Here is a 6,000-nt window from a genome sequence, read left to right on the forward strand (position 1 = left end):
TGCTTATGATGCTGAGTAATTATTTACAGGGAACATTAACAGATGGACGAGAAATAGTTGTCAAGAGGCTCTGTAAGAATTCAAGACAAGGACTTGATGAGTTAAAAAATGAAGTCAAACATATCGTGAAACTTCAAAAAAGAGGCTCTCTAAGAATTCAAGACAAGGACCTAAGTAATATCAGTTTGGCATATCAACCACTTCCAAGTAAACAATCAAGCGAGAGTTGGACGGTTTCATGAGTCTTACCCATGCTAAAGCCATTGGGGTACCATTACTCCCCCACTTATCCTAGGTTGTAAAGTGTGTGCTCTCAAAGTGATGCATGACAACATAAACAAGGATGCATGCTAAAGCAGTAAATGCAAGAAAAAAAAAATAAATAAACACAAAAAAATTGCAATAATAAGACAAAAGACAAAGATTAATCCTAAAGTCCCCAGTGGAGTCGTCATTCTGTCGCACCCGACATCGCGGTGGCCCTAAAAATAATCTCGATTTATTTTTAAAGAAACAGATTTCTAGCATCTTCTTCTTTTAGGAAAAATGTTTTGTTCAAGGAGTCGCCACCTAGTATTAAGGTCACTAGGAAACCTGACTGGTCAACAGAGATTCTATAGTACGGGACTGGTTACGTAAAAGGAAAGATATTATCACACTTTAAACGTTCTGTTTGAGGCAGACTACATTGTTGGTTTTGTCTTAAGTTGCTAAACATTTATTCGCTTATGCTATGATGATTTGTTTATAATATTCCTAACTCTGGTGTCAGTGAATATTCGATCTTGAATAATTCCAACTCTGACGTCAGTAAAAATTCCACCACGAATAATTCCAATTGTAGCATTGGTAAAAATTCGTAGCTACGAAAAAATCAATATATATATATATATATATATATATATATATATATATATTATTCTTGATCCTGATATCAGTGAATAAATTGATAAAAATATGTTTTTTCTAAGACATGCTAAATTTTTATTTCTACATTTTCTATTTTTTTATTTTTATTTTTTTATTTTTATTTTTTTATTTTTATTTTTTATTTTTTTGGGTTGGGCCCAGCGCAGCCCATGTATATATATATATATATATATTATTCTTGATCCTGATATCAGTGAATAAATTGATAAAAATACGTTTTTTCTAAGACATGCTAAATTTTTATTTTTACATTTTCTATTTTTTTATTTTTATTTTTTATTTTTTTGGGTTGGGCCCAGCGCAGCCCATGGGGGCTGGGTTAGGCCCAGCCAGCCCGGCCACTACCCTAAGCCAGTGGCCCGGCTAGTTTAATCGGATGCACGTGTGAAGCAATTTCACGCGTGCATCAACTATACGAAGGTAAGTAAATTACCTTCGCACAATTCTTACAATTGCACAATTTCAAACAAAAGTGAATAGAAGATGAGAACGGCTTACCTGCTTCTGGAGATTGCGAGAAGGCTTGCAGCACAGTGATTTTTGCTCTCGTCTGTGTATGACTTTTCCCTTCTGTTTTCCTTTTGTTTTGGTGATGATGAAGGTGACAGCTTGCTGCTTGGGTTCTTCCTTTTTCTGATTTGTCTCTGTTTTCTAGGTTTCTTATTTCTGCTCCTCGGTGTTTTCTCTGTCCTCTCTCCCAGTGCGAGGTTGCCTTTCCCAGCTTTTATAAGGCCAGAGACAGCCTCGGTGGTGGTAACGGTCGGCCTCCTAAATGCTTTGTAACCGACGCCTTCAATGAAGAAACGTACACGTTGGCTGCCAATGAATGAAATGTCTCTGCCTTTAATGGCGAAGTCGTTGCAGAGGAAGAAGATGAGCGAATGGTCGCTGCAAAACGACTCTGTTTTCCAATTCTAAAGGCTGCTTTCAATTTGGTCCTTGGAATTCTTGTAATTTTGCAATCAAGGCCCTGGTTAAAATGTAATTGGATCCTTGCATTTTTGAGCCATTTTCAAGCTAGTCCTTGGATTTTAATTTTTGTAATTTGGACCCCAATTAAACCCCAAACTTTGATATTTCTTCAATTAAGTCCCTGATTCCATTAATTAAATTAATTTCAAGCTTAATTAAGTCTCAAAACTTATCAATTCTCTATTTAAGCCCTTGATTTGATTAATTAAACTAGTCAAAAGTTTAATTAATCTCTAAACTTCTAAACATGTTGCCCTTAACCCAAATGTTAATTCATTCTTCATTTTTATCATTTCACTTATATTTTTTTAATAAAATAGAAAAGTCAAAAATTAGGTTATGACATAAAGGAAGGGGTGTATGTGCAATAAACTTGTTGACATTGCTTTGCGAAATCAAAAACATCATTTAAGTTATGGTGTCTAGCTTTTAAGTTGATTTCGACCAGACTATAGTGAGGATCTACTCTGATTCCTCTGTCAGTGGTGTCATACCAATAACATTTGAATAAAAACACTATATTTTACTCGCTATGATCTTGCAATTTGATGACCTCTTCTAATTTACCATAGTAGTCAACTTCAAACTCACTACAAGTCGATCCCTTAACACAAACATCGTTGTTGTATGTCTTTCTTTCATGCACGTATTCTTCAGTATGGAACACATATCCATTGACAAAATACTCGTTGTAGCACTTAACTTTTGTTTCAAGGCCCAAGCTTAGTGAAGACAATGAAATAACAACACTCCTTCCCATTTGATAAACCTTGTATATCATATACAACAATGAATAGTAAACGACGAGAATTTTGTAAGGACATACAGTAACTTTGTTAGAGATAATGAGTTTGTGATAGTACTTACATGTGTTCTGAACCATATAGCAAATTGTTCATCTTGTAATTGAAAGATTTGGGATTCGGTTAGCTGTGAATTATTGGACAGTAAATATTATTGATACTGCCTACAAGGTTGTTCCAAATTATATGAGTTTATGATATTACATCAATCAACGGTCGAAGACAAACATCTATATCCTAGCTCGGGCTACTTGGACCAAGTATGATAGTAGATAAAAACATGAACTCCAGCCTCATACATATCCCAAGTAGCAAGTTATAAACCGTGAGTATGACTGACCAACAAGAATAAGAAGTAGCAAATTACCCAAATGGGTTGAATTTGTTTGTACACAACCCAAGACACACGTTTCTTGATTTAGCTGAAAAGTGAGGATGCAAACTATTAAAGTGTTTCCATGCTTTGTCGTTGGAAAGATGCACCATCACTCCATCAATCGCATCATGTGATTGGTGTCATGTCATGTACTCAGCAGTTCTTGATGACATGAATAACCTCTGCAGTATAGGTGTGATTGGAAAATATTTATGTTTTTTATATGCCACGAGAGTCTTTCCCCTGCCAGTTCTAGGTTTGTAATGGGAATGCCCATATGGCATGCACTCGGTCAACTCAACATTTTCAAGGTAGTACAACATGGAGAAGTTAGGGCACATGTCAATTTTCTGGTATCCTAAACCGAGAGGTTTCATCATGGACTTTACAGCATAGAAGTTCTCTTTCAGCCTGTTCCCTTCAGGTAAAATGCTTCTTTCCCATTCAATAATTTTATCATAATTGGCCTCACCCAACTCGTGATCTGACTTGATGGTTAACACCTATACTATGACCGATAATTTAATGTGGTTCGTGCAGCCATTCCATGATGGTTCATCAGAATCTTTTAACAGATCAAAAAACCTTGTTGCATCTGCATTAGGTTTTTCTTCTATGATTGGACATTGACTGACATTACCTTGATTCATTCTCATTGCATCCATAACCATATTCCTGTAAGGATTACTGTTGTAATTTGCAACTCCATACAAGTTGCTAGCACTAGAAGTTGACCCAACCACCCTTTCTCCCACGCTCTTATTACAAACAAATAGTTCTCTGTGTGCATACCAACACAGGTAATCTTTCATGAACCCTTTTACAACATCTGGATACAAATACTTTTTATTTTGACACTTCCTATATGGACACCTAATACCGCCTTCAGTAAAATTTATGGGAATAGATGTTGCGAAATTAATAAAACCATGAACCCCGTTATAATAATCCATCCTCCGTAATCCTTGGGGTGAATCTTGATACATCCATGACTTCTATCGAACCTCTATAAAATTATGATGACAACATGTATTAATTAACTATGTTAGGTAAATAAATTTACAAAAATATTGGTTTACCTCGATATTATCCAATAAGCTAATTAAAACTTCTCATAAATATTCATTATCAATTATCAACGTCCATACAAATTTATACATATCAATTTACAGAAATTACAACTCCGCAATAGCATTGATAAAAATTAAAATGAACCTGTTAAACAAGCTATTAATTATTTCACCACAACATATGTAATTCAGTAATTCAACAAAGTTTCAATAATTTACAAACAAATACAATTTTACAAAATCTAAAACAAACCATAACAAGTATAAAATTATACATTTATACTACAAGTTTCTTTGAGAAATAACAATAAAACATGTACATGCACTGACAAAATACATATACTAAAAAAACAATAAAATTGACATTTAAATGTTAAAATTAAAAAAGATAGATTACTTACAAAAAATGATAAAATCCACAATAAATCAGAACACGGATGTTGTGGCTACAAAACTTAAATTACAGACCGAATTACAAACAGAATAGTATCCATCTGTAATTATCACCGCAATGTACAGATAGAATTATTCCGTTGGTTTTAGGTGAATTTTTGGTAGTGTAAACAAGATGGTGTTATTGATATCCAGTGAGGCTTACTAGAGTGAGTTTGTTTGCACAAAGTGATGAGTAATAAAACTTTGAGGATAAATGATTTACCTTTGGCAACAAAAAAAAATAAGATTGGCTATATTCTAAAATCTTCAACAAATAATTACTTTAAACTAGTTTTGTTTAAATATATTTTATTATACAAATTTAGTATACATGTTAGGATTGTATTTCAATATCTTTTGCAAGTCTATATATTTATTTAGTATGCATCCTATCTTTTTTTATTGCAAGGTTACCATGTGTCTCAAAATCCATACTCTCAATGAAAACGATAAATTTAAGATAATATTTAGGAATCCTTAAAAATTTGTTAGATAAATTTAGAGTTATATTGTTTACATATCAATTATATGATTAAGTGCTCACAAGCAGGGACGGAGCTAATAAAAGATTGGTGGAGGCTAGTCCCTATAAAAGTCTTAAGATTTTATATCCAGACCCATCTCTTTTTGGTTAAGGAAAATGTTGTCATTTTCCATTAGAGATATAAATCCATAGTTAAAAAGACAATAACCATACTAGCAACCTAAAATCCTTCCTTCCTTTATTGTTTTTCTTAGCCCTCACCCACCAAAATCCTTCAATTGAGACGGTCTAAAATTCTCCTTTCCTCTCCGGCTTTCCCCTAGCCCTAACCCACCCAAGTTCTTCAATTAAAGCTGTGTTTTGTAAAACTGCACATAAATAATTTGTGCAAAAAAGAAGTGTGAATCTTAAGAGAAGAAAAATATGTTTTGCTTGAAAAGGAATTCCTTTTTCTTTTGATATATCTTCCGTATATTGCTTTCTTTTTAGGATGGTGTGAATATATATATATAGACTTTGATCCGCTACAACTAACTGTAACTGCTATAACTAACTTTACCTACTAACCATGGCTACATACTTTAACTCCATTGTATCAATAACATTCTGTATATTCCAACATCCCCTCTCAAGATGACAATGAATATTCATCACTCCTATCTTGCTAAGAAGATGATGAAAGTTGAGACAACTGAGAGGTTTGGTGAGAATATCAGCCAATTGAAATTTGGAAGGAATGTGGATGATTTTAATCAAACCCTCCTGTAATTTCTCCCTAACAAGATGAAAATCTAGTTCTATATGTTTAGTTCTTTCATGGTGTACTAGATTGGAGGCAGTTTCTGAAGCAGGTTTGCTATCAATATACAACAATGCAGCTTGAGAGTGAGGTACTTGGAAATCAACCAACAAATAAACTAACCATTGAAG

Source organism: Populus nigra, chromosome 6 (genome assembly GCF_951802175.1).
Source record: "Populus nigra chromosome 6, ddPopNigr1.1, whole genome shotgun sequence".
Lineage (NCBI taxonomy): Eukaryota > Viridiplantae > Streptophyta > Magnoliopsida > Malpighiales > Salicaceae > Populus > Populus nigra.